This window comes from Acinonyx jubatus, chromosome C2 (genome assembly GCF_027475565.1).
Source record: "Acinonyx jubatus isolate Ajub_Pintada_27869175 chromosome C2, VMU_Ajub_asm_v1.0, whole genome shotgun sequence".
In the NCBI taxonomy this organism is placed as follows: Eukaryota; Metazoa; Chordata; class Mammalia; order Carnivora; family Felidae; genus Acinonyx; species Acinonyx jubatus.
This window is the reverse complement of record NC_069384.1, coordinates 131,524,737-131,544,656: the sequence shown is the minus strand read 5'-3', so window position 1 is coordinate 131,544,656 and position 19,920 is coordinate 131,524,737. Positions and strand designations below refer to the sequence as shown.

The following is a 19,920-nucleotide window of genomic DNA, read 5'->3' as shown; positions in this document are numbered from 1 at the left end:
TTTTCATTACCACTATATTTGTTATCATAGACTGTGGTCAGTGATCTTCGACGTTACTGTTGTGATTGTTTCGGGACACCACAAAACACACTCATGTAATAAGACAGTGAACTTAATAGATCAAGGTGTGAACTGGCTGCCCCACCAACCAGCCATTCCCCCATCTCTGTCCCTCTCTTGGAGCCCCCCCCTATTCCTGGAGACACAGCAGTATTGAAATCAGGCCAGTTAATAACTCTGCAATGGCCTCTAAGTGTTCATGTGAAAGGAAGGGTCACACATCTCTCACTTTTAATCAAAAACTAGAAATGAGGAAGCTGAAGAAGCCATGTTGAAAGCCAACATAGACTGAAAACTAGACCTAACTAACACACAGTGAGCCAAGCTGTGAATGCGAAGGAAAGTTCTTGAAGGAAATTAGAAGTGCTGCTCCAGGGACCACATGAATGATAAGAAAGAGAAACAGCTTCATTGCTGCTAAGGAGAAAGTCTCAGTGGTTTGGAGAGAAGAGCAAACCACCCACAACATTCCCTCAAGGCAAAGTCTAATCCAGAGCAAGGTCCTAACTCTCTTCCATTCTATGAGGGATGAGAGGTGAGGAAGCTGCAGGGGAAAAGTTTGAAGCCAGCAGAGATTGGTTCATGAGGTTTAAGGAAAGAAGCCTCCTCCTTAGCAGAAGGCGGCAAGATGAAGCAGCAGGTGCTGATGGAGAAACTGCAGCAAGTGACCCAGAAGATGTGGCTGAGACAGTGCATGAAGGTGACTACAATAAACAGATTTTCAGTGGAGACAAAGCAACATTCTATTAGAAGAAGATGCCAACTAGGACTTTCATAGCTGGAAAGAAGTCATTGCCGGGCATCCAAGCTTCAAAGGACAGACTGACTCTCTTGTTAGGAGCTAATATAGCCAGTGACCTTAGGTTGAGGCCAATGCTCATGGAAAATTCTGAATATCCTAGGTCCCTTAAGAACTATGCTAAATCTACTCTGCCTGTGCTCTGTACATGGAACACCAAAGCCTGGATGATAGCTCATCTGTTTTCAACATGGTTTACCAAATATTTTAAGCCCACTACTGAGACCCATTGCTGAGAATAAAAGATTCCTTTCAAAATATTACTGCTCATTGACAATGCACCTGGTCATTCAAGACCTCCGATGGAGACGTACAATGAGATTAATGTTGTGTCTGTGCCTGCTAACAACATCCATTCTGCAGCCCATGGATCAAGAAGGAATTTCGACTTTCGTGTCTTATTATGTAACAAATACATTTTGTAAGGCTCTGGCTGCCATAGATAGTGATTCCCCTGATGGATCTGGGCAAAACCAATGGAAAACATTCTGGAAAGGATTCACCATTCTAGATGCCCTTAAGAGCATTTGTGATTCATGGAAACAGATCAGAATATCAATTAACAGGAATTTGGAAGAAGTTGATTCTAGTACTCATGGATGACTTTGAGAGTTTCAAGACTTCAGTGGGGGAAGTCACTGCAGATGTGATGGAAACAGCAAGAGAACTAGAATTAGAAGTGGAGTCTAAAACTGTGACTGAATGGCTGCAATCTCATGATAAAACTAACGGATGGGAACTTGCTTCTTATGGATGAGCAAAGAAAGTGGTTTTTTGAGATGGAAACTTCTCCTGGTGTAGATGCTGGGAAGAGTGTTGAAATAACAACAAAGGACTTGGAATACCACATAAACTTAGTTGATAAAGCAGCAGCAGGGTTTGAGGGGATTGACTCTGATTTGAAAGAAGTTCTGTGGGTAAAATACTATCAAACAGCATCAGCACATGCTACAGAGAAATCATTTGTGAAAGAACAAGTCAATGGATGTGATAAATGTCATTGTTATCTTATTTTAAGAAATTGCCACTGTCACCTAACTTTCAGCAACCACCCCCCCCCCCCCCCCCCCGGCCAGTCAGCAACCATCAACATGGAGGCAAGACCTTCCACCAGCAAAAAGATTAGGACTAACTGAAAGATTAGGACCATCAGATGAGGGTCAGCATTGTCTAGCAGTAAGTATTTTTAATTAAGGTATTTTGTGTTTTTAAACGTAATGATATTGTACACTTAATGAACTACAGTATAGTGTCAGCATAACTTTGCTATGCAAAAAATTCATTTGACTTGCTTTATTGCACGAGTTACTTTATTGCAGTGGTCTGAAACCAAATCTGCAGTATCTCCAAGGTATGCCTATAACGTTGTGCAGCCCTCACCCACCCCACTGGCTGCCATCTTACAATCTTTCAGATTTCTGTATGATGCTTCTTTCAGTGGAGTTAATCATTCACCCTTTGAGCTGCCTAGTCTCCCTTTCACACCCAGCAATCATCAGACTTCTCAGACCCTCTTGTTACCATTTCTGTATGTCTGCCCACCTCCTCTCCCCCTTGTTAAATCTTCTTTCATCTTTGGATTCCCATTACTTAGAGTGCCAGGTGGTGAGTAGGTGTTGCTCAATAGAATTTTCCTGAATTGAGTAGAATAAAACTATGCCCTGGAATTTTGCTACCATCATTCACTAAAAGACCATAAATTCACTGCAAAATGGATCTGTCTTCGGTTTACATATTTACCATACCAAAAGTGCATCTTGATAATGTAGCCACACAACATGGACCCCAAGTAATGGATCCCTCTCTCTCTCTCTCTCTCTCTCTCTCTCTCTCTCTCACACACACACACACACACACACACATCCTTTCATTGCCCAAATAAAAGTGATTTGCCACAAGGGTATATGTATGTTATTTTTTGTTCTTCTTTTTTTCTTTTTAAAAATATCCAAAGGATGGCCTTCAAAGGAAAGGAAATCTTTGTGGACCTTAAGTGGAGTACAAATGTATTACATTGCCTTTTTTTTTTATAGCCCACAAGATAACATGAGCATTTTCTTTGGCATTTGCAAAGGGCAAAATTGGGAAAGTACAAAATTATACTGGAACTAAAAAGAAAGTTCTTTTAAAAATTATAATCGAAAGTGTCCTCTTTAAGTGGCCTTATGTCTCTTCATGTCTAATTTCTACCAATTACTTTGACTCTTGGGAGTATTATAGGGTTTCTAGAAAGAGGTTTCATAATTAAACGAAATACACAGGGGGTGGTAGCCTACAGGGGTGTGCCCTAGAAAATGCTCCCACACGAGGCTGAGGTTCAGCCCTGAAGCGTGCTGATTGTTGGAATCACACGTGGGGAAGAAAAGTAACGCTGGGCTTAGCGGTGATTGACATGTGTTACTGTGGTGGGGAAACCACAGCAGCTGGTTTATTCCCTGACAGCAGAAATTGAGGAAGGTGAATTCAAAGTTCTTTTCTTAAATCAGAGCAGGGAATACGAAGGTGTTTGTTTAGCATGGAGGTCGTTATTTTAGATTCAGATATAGAAAGGGCCCCCACTCTGTGCTCGCAGCTGCCCCTCATTGTTGGCGTGGTATCAGCCTTCATCAGTTTTCTCAAGCTTCCTGAGGTATTTGGAGGACTTGATTAGCTCTCCTGGGCTGCCACTGTACCCCCCAAGGAGCTGTCCAGCATCACCGAAGACTGCCTTAATTTATTCCTCCTATTTCCCATCTCACTCTGGAGTGACACCCTTCTCTGGTGTGTTGAAGTATCAGGATTCACTGTTAATTATTGTGTTTGCACTTTCCAATCTAATATGCTGGTGTAAAGCCACATTCTCTTGGGGAAAGAGAGTTTTCTTCAATCCACACCCCTAATGGCTTGCCTAGTTACTCTTATTCTCCACCTCCAAAGTGTCGGCCTTTGTCCCGGTGGAGAGAACAAGGGAGACAGACATGCACTGTTCAGTGAGAACTCATTCCTCCCGCCCGCTCCCCATTTTATAGCTGTCCTTGATTGCCTGTGTTATTCCCCGTGTTTTATTTTTTATTTATTTATTTTTGTCTTCTCTGAGAGAATTAGCATACTAGTGATTTCCAGTTGTTCCCCAGTAGTTTAGAATGGCGGAGAATAGCAAACAGGTACCCAAAGCACAGAAACACAAGCACTAAATTTCTTTGAAATATCCTGTTGATCTTAAAGCTTATGCAAATACTAAAGTACCATGAAATGTCTGTATTTGTTTTAAAGTCAAATAAATAAAGCCCCCCTTCCCCACGGAACACACAATCTTTCAACAACAATGGAAGATTTATTCTGTGGCATTACAGGTGGGCTATACAGATAGTTACACACTATTTTGAAGGCCTTGTGCACACAATGTAGGTAATTGAGTTGCAGATACTTTTACTGAAGTGTTAGATTTTTATATGCCTATTGCATATTAAATTTGGGAACTCAGATTGTCTTACTTTAAATATTCCTGGCAGTCTTTTTTGTCTTTTCTCTTTGTCAATCAGACTTAAATTAGTTTGTGTGTGTTTTTCAAGCTGAGAAAGACATGGGCATTACCAGTGTTGCGTCCTGGAAAAAGGACTTAATTTTACATATTTAGCTATGAATTCAGCAGCAGGTGAGAAGTAACTGTCAGGTCCATATAAATATATTATTAGTGATTTCTGTGTTCTTAGGATTTTGATATAATGACTGTCTTTATATCTATATAACTGTCTCGTATAATTTTTTAAGTGTTTGAACGATGGAGCTCCATTTTACGATGGAGCTTTTATAGAGATAAAAGCTATAAATATGATTTAGTGGAGTACATCATTTCATTTGCCTTCCATTCATCAACCATGAGTTGGAACTGAAAGTGGCTCCAAAGTCTTTAAAAACCAAATTAGTAACTTGTATTCATACAACACCTGTTTTTGAGAGTCTGAGAGCACTTTTGCTTCACTCCTATATGTGTTAAGTCTTATAATCTATTCTCACTATGTCCTCATGACGGCTGTTTTTGTTGTTAGTATTTGTTGAAAACCTTATCGTGTGTTCAGTGGAGGTTTTAGACTTAATTCTGTTTTGTAGCTGAAAGGTACCATTTTCTTCCCTTATTCCCCACCTCCCATTTCATAGCCTAGGAAAATTAGCCTAAAGAAGGTATAAATGACTCCTTGGTATTGAAGTGTGGGGTGGGTGAGTGGGACTGTGGGGTGGGTGTGGGGCTTAATTCTATCTTGAGGCTCATGGCTCAGAAATACACCATCTTTCAGCTCAGGGGTCCTGGAGCTTACAGAAGAGTCCTCAGAGCATTCCCAGAATCCTCTGGGCTTTGCAACATTGTCAGTCCCATAGCTGGGCTCTGGGACCAGAGGCCTGGTTATCCCCAGACTAGTTTCAGGACATAGGGCTGACACTGCAAGCCATTTGGACCACCTTAGATGGCTCCATTCAGCAGACTGGCTGGGTCTTATCAGTTTCTGCACTAAAAAGTTCTGTGCAAATGGTTCTGAGGCCTTTAGTGAATTATTTTTCCTCTGTTTCCGAAAAATATAAAATAAAATTTAAAAAATGTATTTATTAGGTGTCTTGTATCTTCTAAGGTAGTAGCCTTTGTTAGAATGAGATGAGCACAATCCCTGCTCTGGGGGGTGGGTGGCATTTATAACAATGCCCAACTTGTTGAAATTTTTATTTTCAAACTTTTATAGTTAAAATCCCCAAAATGGCTCTGTCAAGCAACCTGGATCTTATTAGGAACAAAAAGCCAACTTTCCTTGTGAAGAACATGTATACGTTTGCAAGTAATCGTTAATACGATCCATCATTTATGGTACCAGCCATAATAGCCACCATCTGTTAATTGCTGTGTCTGGTCAGAGCTCTTGTTCATTGATTCAGGATATACATTACCTTTACTCCTGAAAGCCAAGACAAAGAAGCCAAGGCTCAGAGTGGTGACTTGTCCAGAGTCACACTTTTGAGAGAGTCCTGGTAGATAGTCCTGCCAGAGTCCTGGCAGAGGAGCCAGGATTCACATCAGAATCGGTCTACTACTAGCGCTGCTCCTCCTCGGGTTTTTAACCGTTAGGGTTAGGGGTAAGGTAAGATTTCTCAGCCTTCATAGTGTCTCAACTATTGACAGTTTGGGCTGCAACCATCCTGTGCATTGTAGGCTATTTAGCAGTATCCGTGGCCTCTACCCACTAGGTGCCAGGAGCAATCACCAGCACCTCTACCCCCAGCCCTGCAGTTAATGACAGAATGTCTCCAGACATTACCGATGTCCTCAGACAGGCAAAACTACCCCCGGTTGAGAACCACCGGGTTAGTGTTAGAGCGTGAGGCAGGAAGTAGGAAGTCCACCTCTATTGTCTTCCGGACAGCTACCTTTTTCAACAGCATTTATTGCATTTACCTATATTTACATTGGAATGAAGCGGCACCTTTATTGTAGTTGGGACTTCTGTACATACCCTGGTTCGTTCCCGATTCTTTAGTTTCCGTGATCTCTTTATTGGTTTTTGTGCCATGCCATGCCATGCCATTTTGATTACAATCTGTCTGTAATGTATATTAATATTTATTAAGGCACTCTTCTTCTTTTCCAGAATCTTAGTAGCTTTTGCATGTTGATTTTTCCATATCAAGTCTAAAGTTATTTTCTCCAGCTCCCAGAGAATCCTTTTGAAATTGTAATTACATTTACATAATAATTTGAGGAGAGTTTCCACCATGTGTTTTGAAGAACGTAGAGTTCACTGTTATTGTTGGAAGTAAATTTTTATGTTAGAGCTTTGTGATAATTCTGAAACTTCTATGCACTATCTAAACCAGTATGACCAAAGCGGGGAACGTGCCCATGTTGAAGGAGTACTGAGGCTTCTGTGTATATTTATTTATGTTGAAAAATTAGGAGAGAAATGATGTGTTACTAATATTGAACATTCGGGTTGGAGGTGGTACCCTGACGGGGTACTGATGTCAGAGACTGCCTGTCTGCATGAAGCAGGAGGGGTCCTGAGGAAGGCCGGGTTAAGAAGAAGACTTCATTTGAAAACTCAATGAAGTGGTTTTGTGGATTATTTTTTGTGGATTATTTTAACTAATTAGCCCTCATGAAATGTACACATGGCTTAAAAAATTCCTATAATGCGATCGCAGATTGAGGAAAATACCAGGAACGTAAATATAAAATACTTCTCTCTCTCCTTCTTTCTGTCTTTGTCTCTCCTTTGTCCCTGTCTCTCTCTCTTTCTCACATACACTCACACCCACACACAGAGAAATGACCACACTGACCCATCTCTCACTGTTTGTAAGAGTTTTCTTAGTGAGATTAAAAAAAAAAAATCAATGCCCACCTATTCAGATCTGAGAGAAGATAGCCAAAGAAATTTGGAATCATCAAGAAGACATCTTGAAATATAGGTTTACTTCCACTATTGTTAACAGTGAATCTCATTTCAAGTGTATATTAAATCTTGAAATATCAGCTATTCATAGTATGAACTTACTATGATTATAATTTTATTTAAAAAAAATTTTTTTTCAATGTTTTTTATTTATTTTTGGGACAGAGAGAGGCAGAGCATGAACGGGGGAGGGGCAGAGAGAGAGGGAGACACAGAATCAGAAACAGGCTCCAGGCTCCGAGCCATCAGCCCAGAGCCTGACGCGGGGCTCGAACTCACGGACCGCGAGATCGTGACCTGGCTGAAGTCAGACGCTTAACCGACTGCGCCACCCAGGCGCCCCAGATAATTTTAAAATATTGTTCATTTCATTTGCTTCTCATCTCTTGAAACTTGTTTTGTAGGTATTGTTTTATAACATATGTAAGATGCTGGTATGGTAGTAGGCAGGAGTTTTGACTGACCTAGTTACGTGATCCAAAAGTTTGGAGACCACTGGCTCATGGAACTTCTGGGTCACTCGGATGGTTCCCAAAGCAGTTAGAGTTTTGCTACTCAAAGTGTAGTCCCAGTACCAGCAGTATTGGCATCACCTGGGAGCTCCTTGGAAATGCAGGTTCCCAGGCCCCATCCAGACCTGCTAAATGGGAATCTTCATTTTTTTAAATGTTTTTATTTATTTTTGAGAGAGAGAGAGAGAATGAGGGGGGGCTGCTGCAGAGAGAGATGGAGACACAGAATCCGAATTGGGCTCCAAGCTCTGAGCTGTCAGCACAGAACCCAAGGCGGGATTCCAACTTACAAGATCGTGACCTGAACCGAAGTCGAACGCTCAACCCATTGAGTCACCCAGGCGCCCCTGGAAGTCTTCATTTTAACAGGACCCCGGGGGGAGCTGTTTTCACATTAAAGTTTGAGAACAGAGTTAAGCTGTGCTTTCCTATTAGGTAGCTACTAGCCACATGTAGTGATGTAAATGTAAATTCATTAAAGTTAAATAAAATTAAAAACTCAGTTCCTTGGGTGCACTAGCCACATTTTAGGGGCTTGGTTGCAATATGTGGCTAGTGGCTACTATATTGGACAGTGCAGATATAGGACATTTCCATCATCTAATTCAGTTTGAGGGTGTAGATGGGAAGAAAAGAAGGAAACAATAAACAGACTTTAACATGGAAAATGTGCATTAAATGTAGACAAGAAGGGACTTCTTGTCACTCAACTGGACATGGCCCATGAGAGAGTCATGGAGAGCATTCAGATATTACTGTTAGTTTGATTTTCAGCTAATGTGACTTTTCTGAACTAGTAATATCAGGCAGACTTGTTTTTATTCAGTGTTACATTTGTGAGAAAATATTATTTGTGCATTAATACTGATATTAGTCCTTTCCACAACTTTCAGTGTAAATGAGGAGCCTTACTAAGGACCCCAGAGAAAGCAGGACCCTGCCCCAGATCCCATTCCTTGTGGTTCTTTTCTTTTCTGTAGCCCAGCCTGGGGGGATTGAAATTCTTTCACAGCTACATTATACAGGGACCAATGGGGTAAAGGCTGTTTGTTGTCCTGTTGCTTTCAAGATTAATGGTGAACTCCTTGGGTTGCGCAGTCACCGATGGTTTATCTACCAGAGAGCTGGCTCTGACTATAAACAGTGAGACGGGATGTGGCAAGATTTCTTAGAATAAACAGCAGTACTGAATAGTGAGATGCCCACAGTGACTTGCACGCACTTGGCAGTGCACAGCTCCCTTGGAGAGCGTGTGGTTAGAGTATCATTTGCACGCCCCCCCCCCCCATCATTTCCGGAATGTTCCCGGTGATACCAAACCCTTATCGACAGAAGTGGTGAATGTCTGTTGGTGAAAGAGGAAGATGAAATTAGAAGAAAAGGCAGTGACCCATCTATGAGTTCATTCTTCTCTTTCTTTCTACTTCCTGTTTCAGAACTCCCCTGATAGATTACATAGGTAGGTACTTTATTTAAAGATTTGCTAGGATTTGTTTACTTCCCCCGCCCCAAGCATTTCTTAAGCTTCACTATTAGGGGAAATTTTGACTCCAGTAGCTTCGTATTTTATTTTGGTAGATTTGATTTATTTTGCAAGGGGGAGGAGTCATAAAATAATCAGATATCTTTTCCCCCATTGTTCTGTGAGCATCTCTGGGAAGCAGCATCTGTTCCCCTCCTCTTCACCCCAACTACCACCGGTTGCGGAGATCAGGGAATACCTAAAATCTCTCTCCCACCCATCTACTCCCTCTGCAAAATCTTAGTTCAGTTCATTACTGCTCTTCTAAAATATTCTTCCCTTCTTTGTCCATCACACACAATGCCACCTGCTTAATCTTCTTAAAGTCTGTATTTTACTATCTTCTCTTATCTAAGACCATCCATGACTTGCCTTTCCCTCAAAATGAAGTCTAGCCCCCTCCTGCAGCAACACACCCCATCCTTTCTTTCCAACCATGGTTCTCACTTTTCTGCTGCCTACTGCAGACATGGCTCGAGTCCTTCCTAACAGCAGATTCATTCACCTGTTTGCTGGGGTCCTGTTTACTGGGCCCGCTGATTCCAATAGGCAGCCCTCACCTTCAAGCACCTTTTATCAAACTGACCTATTTATTATTTCCACCATATAACTCATGCTTTTTTCCATCAATATCCTTACTAATTTCTGTTCTCAGTGCCTGGAATAGCCTTTCATCCATTGTTCCACGACTAATTTCATACAGCTTCAGACTCCCCTGACAGAGTTCTTATTATTTACTTATTTATTTAACGTTTATTTATTTATTTTGAGAGAGATAGAGAGCATAAGCAGGGGAGAGGCAAAGAGAGAAGGGGAGACAGAGAGTCTGAAGCAGGCTCTGTGCCATCAGCAAAGAACCTGATGCAGGGCTTGAACTCACTAACTGTGAGATCATGACCTGAGCTGAAATCAAGAGTTGGACGCTCAGCTGGCTGAGGCACCCAGGCATCCCATGACTTCTTGCTTTTTAAAAAATTTCTTATTTCCTGATCCCTGACTCTGAAAGTAACTGAACTCCCATAGCACTTACGTTGTTATGTGGTTTGCATATAGTAAACAGCAGTATTGGGTAGTTAGATGCCCATAGACTGTAGGTTTCTTGAAGCAGGATCTAATTTAGTGCCTTACATGGGGTCTGTGGTCAAGAAGGTGATGAACAGATAAATGAATAATACATAGATCTTTTTATTGTCATTAGTTTTACATTAGCTAATGAAACTAGAAAAAGCCTTTTTTTTTCTTTCCTTGACAAATCTTCAGATCTGTAGTTCATTTCCCTCTCTACCACTACTTGAAAAAAAAAAAAAGTCATTCTGATTATTCTACTTGAACTTGGTATTGCCTTGGGGGAAATATCTTAAAAATCCTTCCTGTTTCCCAGACATAGAGAATTTGTTTCTGTCAACTGACATTTAGTAATTTTTTTCTAGTTGGAGAAGTGCCTAGTAGTCTAAATTTGAGTTTATCACCATTTCGTGCTGATTATTCCTAAATGAAGCAAAAATAGTTCTAGTGATGAACTGCACATTCTCTCTCCTTTCTTTCCATAACTCAAGTTCAGTCTGTTCTTAATGTCCTGGGAAAAGGAGATATTGTTTAAACGCATGGTCTTTGAAGTTATCTAAGGGATTTAAGAGTTGAAGTGAGATCTGTTACATGTTTATTATTGAAAAGTAGTGTGTATGGGGGTTCCTGGGTGGCTTGGTCAGTTGAGCATCCAACTCTTGATCTTAGCTCAGGTCTTGATCTCAGGGTCATAAGTTCCAGCCCCATGTTGGACTCTGTGCTGGGGTTGAAGCCTACTTAAAAAAAAAATAATAAAAAGGTAAAAGTAGTGTGTATGGTAGTTTTTATTCACATGTTTATTTTTATAACAGTTTTTGACTGTTTCAGATCTGCTCATGAAACCAAATGGGTATTTAATTAACTGCTTGGCACTTTGTCAGTAAAATTTGAAGACTAGCCCTTTTGCCTACATTAATTTTGAGTATTTAAAGTACTCATAGACATGGTCTTTTTCTTTACTTGCAAACATGTTTGTTTAATGGCTTAGCAAAAGGTTATGTCCCAGCCACTGTGGAGCTCACAGGGGCTGCGTGAATGCACTCACCAAGATCATGATGGTTTAGCCAGCATCATGGAAGGGAAGAATCTGTTAAGTCATTACAAGGAATGAAGTATCTGAATTGAGTATATGGGTTGGTTATTCTGATTATGATATAGTTAGATAATCTGCTCACTCTTATCTCTTCCCTGGCATCCAGCTTTCTGTGACTCAAATGGGAAGTTGTCTATGTAACTGAGAGGCTAGAGGCTGGTGGTCAAGAGGTCAAATTCAATCCCAAGATGTTGGCCAGCGTAACATTAAAAAATATTGACAGTTATGACTGATATAAAAACACGATTTAATGACTTCTTAAAAAAAGACAAAACTAGAAGTTTTGGCAGCCCTGGTCTGGAATCTCTAGTGATGGCTGGGATGTTAACTGCCCAGGTTACCATGGTTTCCACTATTCCCACTGTCTCCCCAATACTGTAGTGACACAGCACTCGCCTATTTAATGTCACTCCAGCACTGTGACTTCTCTCATGGGGGAGACAAGTTTTCTGCAACCACATTGCCCTCAGAAATGGCATTGTGAGAGGCGCCTGGGTTGGCTCAGTCAGTTAAGTGTCTGACTCTTGATTTCAGCTCAGATCATGATCTCCTGATTTGTGAGTTCAAAGTCCTGCATCGGGCTCTGCACTGACAGTGAGGATCCTGCTTGGAATCCTCTCTCTCCCTCTCTCTCTCTGCCCCTGCCCCGCCCACTCTCTCTGTCTCTCAAAAATAAATAAATGAACTTAAGAAAAATGTATTTTTAAAGAAGAAAAAGAAAAAAAAAAGAAATGTCATTGTGAGAGGACATCCAGTAGAATTCTGTGTCTGAATGAAAAGCAGAGAGAGCCTTGGTGGACATAAAGACCATTCCTATATCTTTTATATGAGAACAAAGTGTCTAGATTATGTGTTTCTGGTCAAAAATATCCTCTTCCACTCATTACCTGTGGGCCTTTAAGTTTGTATCCTGATTTGACCTTCTGATCCCCTGGCTGCCTGGGGAGTGACTGCACAACCCTGGGCAGATGTGATCATTGTAACAAGCACAGCTCTGATCTGCGCAGTTTTTATTATAGTTGATGTTTGCATGTAATGAGGTCAACACGACTCAGAGTAGGTGGTCTTTTCTTACGGTCCTAAACAACTCTGACATCTGTGGCCAGTTGTGCTGACGTCTGAGGTACTTCAGCATAGGGGCTCTTTGCTCCCCTGCCCTACAATTAGGAAAGGTTTGCGCACAAGTGCTCAGCATCTAAGTCTGCTTTTATGTGTTTGTTGTGCAAGCGTTTATTTAAAATTTTCTACTCACTTTTGGCCCACATCCCATTTATAAGGTGTCAAACAAGTGAAGGCTGTTTGGGATGATGAGAAAGTTCTGGAAATGGATGGTGGTGATGGTCGCCTGACATTGTGAATGTACTTAATGACACTGAAAGTACACGTAGAAATGGTTACAGTGGTAAATGTTATGTACATTAGCCACAATTAAAAAAAGAAGAAGTGAGGGGGGCAAGAAGCTGGATATACTTTTTGAGTTTTTCTGACCAAAAGAGGCATAGAGAAAAGTCCTCATTCTTATTTTACATTCCCTTAATCTCTGGTCTTTTTTTTTGGAAGGTTTGTTTTTCTCCGGAGTCTACATTATTGGTCTCTGCAAGTCATTCATTCTGTGTTTTCTCTTTCCACGGGCTTGTTCAGTTATTGCCCAGGGAAGATCTCTACGAGAGTGGCAGATACAACATACCCAGCCTGGGTGGTGGTTCTTCACTCTGACTGCACATTAGAATCACCTGGGAGTTTCCAAAGTCTCCTTGCCCAAGTCATACCCAAAACCAATTAATCCAAATTTATGAGAGCTCCCCAAGTGCTTCCAGTGTTGAATGCAGCCAGGGCTGAGGTTGTCTGCGCTGTAGGAAACCCCGTCTGATTAAAAGAGCCCATTCCAGTGCCTGAAGTCAGGGCACGTCAAAGGCCATTTTCCTTTTCTTCTCCATACCCAGTTGTTTCAGACATTGCCTTCATATGATTTGAAGGACCTCCGATATGAGAAGTAGGGTCAGGCAGCGGTGTAGGTTTAGTCTAGAGATGCTGACCCAGAGAATCAATATTAAAGAGTCAAAACAGGAAACACAAATACCCAAAAGTATAGAATGGCTTTTTTTCTCTTTATAAAAATAAATTTTATTTTGGAATCATTTTATATTTAACAGAAAAATTGCAAAGAAATCACAAATAATTCCCTTATACCCTTCATCAAGTTTCCCTAAGTGTTACTATCTTACATTACCATGGTGCATGTGTCAAAGCTAAGAAATTGACGCTGGTACATTACTGTTAACTAAAATGTGGATTTTATTTGGATTTCATCAGTTTTTCTATTCATGTTCTCTTTTAGTTATGGGACCCAGCCAGTTGTCATGTTATGATGGCTTTTTAAAACTTTGCTGGGCTGTGAAGTCTTAGCTACTTCTCCAGTGTCCTGAGCAGTCAAGGACCACCATGTGTATGTGCCTTGTTACCACTATGTTGCTACACTAAGAATTTGAATGCATTTTGTCTTATGTATTCTTGGCTTTTAGGGCATCACATCTCTGCCCAGTAGTATCCCTTTTATTCCTCTTCCTTTCAGAAAATCCCTTTGGAATGGAAATAACCCCCCCCACCAACTCTCCAATGCTGCATACAAGTGGGGGCCTCAAGATGTGACAGGGTTAGAGGTTTTTTCAGTTAATTTTTCCCCAGGAAGTTTTTGAGAAATGACCTAACAGCATGAAGATGTTTTTATTTTTTCAAGGGACCAAACTGTTCAGGACCCAAGTCAATGGATTAATTTGATAATCAACGCATTTTAATCACATATTAAATGTAAACAGATTTCTTTGCACTTTTTCTGTAGGATGGATTAAATCCTATTTCCCTTTGGGGATTTCAAGACTACTGGTAAATTGAAGAGAAGATTGTGCGTTTGTTAATTGAAGCAGTTGACAGGGTGGCCCATACCTTGCTCCTTGACATGCTTCCCTGGTTTGACTTTCAGGACAGATAGCATAGTCTCTTGGTTTTCTTCCTTCCTCCCTGGTTTCTCCTTCTTCTCCTTTGGGCTTTCTTCTCTTTTCTCCCAATGTCTTCAATGATGGAGGGTCCCAAGATTTAGTCTTTGACTATTCTTTCTCTATGTTAATTGAAATCTCAGCTGGTCTTGTGCTTTAAATACCATCTGAAAGCTGATGACTCTCATATTTATATCTCCAGCCCCTCTCCTGAAATCCAGACTGGAATATGTATTAAACTGTCGACCAGACATCTCTACTTAGATGTCTGCTGCATAAGGCAAATTCAGAACATCTGAAACTGAATTATTGACCTTCCCCCAAACCTGTGCCACCCACAACCTTCCCCATGACAGCTGTAGCAATTTCTCCCGTCTCCCAGTTACTGGGACAAAAATTCTCAGTCATCTACATCTGCTTTCTTCCCTCTACACTCCACAAGAAAGTCCTGAAAGTTCCACCTTGAAAATATATTCAGAATCCAGCCTTTGTGACTGTTGCTATACTGTTAACAACCCACGTTGAGCCACCATCATCTCCCCACTGGACCACTGAGTTAGTCTCTCTTAGCTGCCTCCTATCAATTGGATCATGTTACTTCTCTGTTCAACACTCTCCAAGGGCTTCCCCTCTTTCTGTGTAAAAACTACTGTCTTCACTGTGGCCTCTACGGTCTACATTACCTCACTCCCCATTGGCTCTCTGGCTTGTCTTCTTTCTCTTCCTCCTCTGCCCTTCATGCACTGGCCTCCAGCCACAGGGCCTCTGTGTTATCTCACCTCAGGGCCTTTACACTGGCTATTCCCTCTACCTGGAGGCTCTTACCCTAGATATCAGCATGGCCAACTCCCTCACTTCCCATAGATCTTTATTCTAAATGTCACTTCTCGGTGAGGACACCCAGACTACCCTCATTAAAATTGCAGCTTTCCCACATACTCCTGATTCTCTTCATCTTGCTGTTTCTTTTTTCTTCTAAACTACTGCTGAACATACTCTTTTATGTGCTCATGTATGCTTATTGTTTTTGGCCTGTCCCTCTCCACTAGACTGTAAGCTCCACGAGGGCAGAGATTTTTGTCTCTTCTGTTGTCTCTATTGATATATGCTTAAGAATAATGTCTGGCACATAGTAGTTACAGTCAGTTTTTATTGAATGAATAATTCTTAACTGTGAAGGGTGTTTGGAAAGTTAATGCAATTACAGATGATAGTCGCTAAATCAGCAATGGCTAATGTTTGCTGAGCCCAGACTTCCCGCCATGGCCTATAGTAAGGGCTTTATAGGCTTTTGTCTTATTTAATCCTTACAATGATGTTAAGAGACAGTTATTCATAATATTTCCACTTAACAGTGAAAGAAACTGAGACACAGAAAGTTTAAATAAATTGTCCATAATTGTAAATGGCCCATCTCTAGTTTGCCTTAGCACCTGTAGCCTGTAAACAGTAAGTCTGGAGGAAATTATGGAATGGATAATGGAGGGAGAGGGGGAAGCATATTTCGTTGTTAACAGCGCTCTTGTCAGAGTGCTCACATTTAATTTCAGAGTATGTGGTGTTAATTTCCAGATGAGGGAGGCTTTAGTTTGTAGTTAATCCCACATCTCCAAAAATGCAGTCTGTGTTCTTCCTTTTTCTTATTGTTTAAACCCAGGTCTCTGTCCTTTCCAGAACTGGCAGCCATTTAAGCCTCAGTCCGGGGGAAGTTTGGTTCCAGGTTTCTCGTTTCCTTTTCCAGAATGGCCTTTGGGGAAAGATAAATGGTGTTCCCCCTCCTGTGAGGGCAAATATCTCCTCAGCTGAGAGTTTCATGTTCATGCTTCTTCCTTAGGAACTTTCCTGACTGCAGAATACTATTCCCTCCTGATGTGATCCCTTGGAGGGCCACGCCCAGGCCCCTGCAGCCACTTCTGGCAGGTGTCTGCTTCTCTCTCCCAGGGTAGTCCTTGTCCTCAGAGATGTGGAACACTCGTCACCTGTCAGTGGCCACTCTCAGGCTGCTGTCAGCTGTCTGACTAGATCTTGTGGGCCTGGGCCTGGACCTGGACCTACTCACCAGTGGGAGGCCTGTTCTGAGCATGAAGTTATAATATCTTCCTACTCAGCATCTGTATTATTTTTCTATGCTCTGTAATGAATTACCACAAATTTGATGGCTCAGAACAACATGCATTCATGATCTCACAGATTCCGTAGCGTATTTAGGTTCTTTGCATCAGGTCTCATCCAGCTGCAATATAGGTGCTGTCAGGGGCTGTGATCTCAACAGAGGTTCAACTGGGGAAAGATCTGTTTCCACTGCTTCCCTTAGGTTCTTGGCAGAATTCATCTCCTTGCAGTCATAGAACTGACATCCCTGTTTCTTGCCAACTGTTATCCAGGGGCTGCCCACAGTTCCTTGCTATGTGGCCCTTTCATAACATGGCAGCTTTCTTTTTCAAAGCCAGCAAGAGGAACATATAGCTCCAGTCTGCTGAAATGGAATCTTATAGCATAGTGTAATCACAGGAGGGATACCCCATCCTCTTTGCCATATTGTGATGGTTAGAAGCAAGGTTCAGTACCTGTCCTCACTCAGAGGGAGGGTTTTACAAAGGCATGAACACCAACAGGTGGAGGTGATTGGGAGGAAGGGGTCACCTTAGCGTGTGTTCACCAGAGCAACTATATTTAATGTGATTAAATTGTGGAGGTAATCCCTGAAGCCAGGGAAGACCTATTAGTTGCTCATCTATTCCCTCAGCAGATGTTGGATTCGCTTTGCCAAGACTGTAGGTCAGGATGTGATTTTTCATGTGGCATCTAGAAAATTTGTAATAATGCCTATTTTTGTTGATTTTTTGTGCTCCTTTCAGTTCAGATGTAACTGAGTCAATTATCTGATGAAATGAACCAGAGATGCCTCCCTTCTTATAGTACTTCTTGTTATAGAACCAAAGATGGTAGTTATGAGGTCCTCTACTAAAGGTTATTCCTTATGAACCTGGGCTGTTGAGCTGCTGAAAGGCAGACTCATCTTCCCTCTGTTCATCTTATGAGTGTTTTACTGAGTGGATACAGTGTTGACTTATTTAAAATGATTCCTGTTTTTTAGCCTACTCATTTAAAATCTCAGTGTGTGTGTGTGTGTTTATGTTTGTTTTTTTTAATTTTATTTTTGACAGAGAGACAGAGTGTGAGCGGGGAAGGGGCAGAGAGAGAGGGAGACACAGAATCTGAAGCAGGCTCCAGGCTCTGAGCTGTCAGCACAGAGCCCAACATGGGGCTCGAACCCACAAACCATGAGATCATGACCTGAGCCAAAGTCGGCCGCTTAACCAACTGAGTCACCCAGGCGCCCCCTCCAGTGGGTGTTTATAAATAACCTCACACAGTCTGACCTTTGTCTTCATATGACAGAGCAGCTGGGATTTCACATGTTAGAACACTGTCTTCCCACGCCTGTCTTTGTTGTTGGAGACCCCACGATACGCATGACAGGATGTCATGACCACGTCTTCTCTTTCAAAAGTCTGAAATATTCTGCTTTAGTTCCTCTCAATAGGTCTTTTGTTTGGGGGGGGATAGAGGATGAGAGTGTGGGGGGAAAATGAGAACATGATTCCAGTCTCTGATGAAGTTATAAAGCAGGAAGACTGGAGCGCAGAATCGGTTTCTTTTTTGGAGTTAGTTTATTCCAGTTTGACCAGTAGGAATCAGTTTATTCTTTCACATTTCAAAAGTATGTGCCTCAGTCCCTACGCCTGAAAGGATATGTTAGAAGGAAAAATAAAATCAAGATATGCTATTGACCTTTGGTTACCCAATGATAATTGCACACCTGGGAAAAACCAAATCCTCTTTAAAAATTTTTCACTTTTGAATTCCATGTAAATCATACCCAGATGGTCAATGGTAGCACATAAATTGCTTTTCATGATATATAAGAATCTTAGAAATCATTTTTTAAAATATAGCAAATATGCATTCAGAAACCATTGATTTGGTAGGATATATGTGTATTCAGAGTTCTGTATGAAAGTGCCCACTTTAAGAATTTTCTGGCCACCCCTGCTCTCACAGAGGCTGGCATGGGCCCCTCTTAGGTAGAGCTCCTCATAAGTGGGCCAGGAGAGCCCTGCTCACCCCTCGGCCAGTGGGGAGTGACTGTGCGTGTGCTGTAAGCCCTTGGACAGAGTCCAGCGCCCTGGTCCCTAAGTCCTGATCCCCATGACCAGCCACCCAGAGAGAGAGCAGACACGCCCCGCTGACACTTAACTGCAGTCCATTTCTTCTTGCCTTATCCCTGGCTGGGTGGGCCAAGGAATCACCTTCAATTTCTGATGATCACGTGGCTTTCAGGAGTTCCTCAGGCCCCCATACAAGAGCTCCCTATAGGAGCTCTTCAAAGGCATGGTGTGGAGTGGTAGAATTTCCTTCTGGTATCACTTGCTGCTGGTTCTCCTGAGTGTTGCATGATGTACATGATGTGCACAGTTACATGTGGGAAGGACAGAAGCGGCCAAACCACCTGGGTGGGGAAATGACAGGGCCATGCTGGATGCCTCTGCACCGACCAGAAGACCGAAATTGTTTGCCACAAACAACCCTTTATATCCACTCTTTCCCCAGGACTTTAGTTGCCATATATCTTGATAGATAGATAGATAGATAGATAGATAGATAGAATTTTTTTAATGTTTATTTTTGAGACAGAGACAGAACATGAGCGGGGGAGGGGAAGAGAGAGAGGGAGACACAGAATCCGAAGCAGGCTCCAAACTCTGAGCTGTCATCACAGAGCCCAATGCAGGGCTCGAACCATGATATCATGACCTGAGCCGAAGTTGGGTGTTTAACCGACTGAGCCACCCAGGTGCCCTGCTTTATATTCTTTCTTTAATGCATCTTTAATTTTGGTAGATTTTGCCAGATTGCCTTCTGTAGGGATTGAACCTTTTAAAAGTTCTTTTAAATTAATTTTAATTTTCCAAGTGCTATAAGAATATACTATCTTCAGAAAAAGTGGAAAAAATTAAAGATACAGCTAAAGTCAATTTCAGTTACCGCCACCAGCCCTAGACCCAGTTCCCCTACAGACAGATCCTCTCCTTCCCCCAGAATTAAATGCTGTTGTTGGTTTGGTGTGCCTTTTTGTCTATGCCTTGGCAGATATAAACCCATGGGAAATAAATATTATGGTAGTGTGTGTGTGTGTGTGTGTATGTGTTGTTTAACGCATAAACCATATTGTACTAAAATTCTATAATGGTGTGTTTTACTTAATGCTATGTCTTGGAGGTCTTTCCATGATGTGTATAATTATACATCTATGTATAATTTGAGTTTTTACCATAAATTATTTTTCAGCAGTGCCTTTTTGGTATTTACTTTCAGGAAAGAATTTGGGGTTTTATTAAATACCCAATGATTCATACATAAGTATATTACAAAATCTTAACCTTTGGTTGTTTTTTC

At 41.6% G+C, this 19,920-nt stretch overlaps 1 protein-coding gene across 3 annotated transcripts in view; it reads left to right on the top strand.

Annotated features, from left to right (window-relative positions):
• The window catches only part of RFTN1 (raftlin, lipid raft linker 1), a 207,347-nt gene that overhangs the window by 88,843 nt on the left and 98,584 nt on the right, over positions 1–19,920 (top strand). The gene's annotated exons all lie outside the window — the stretch shown is intronic.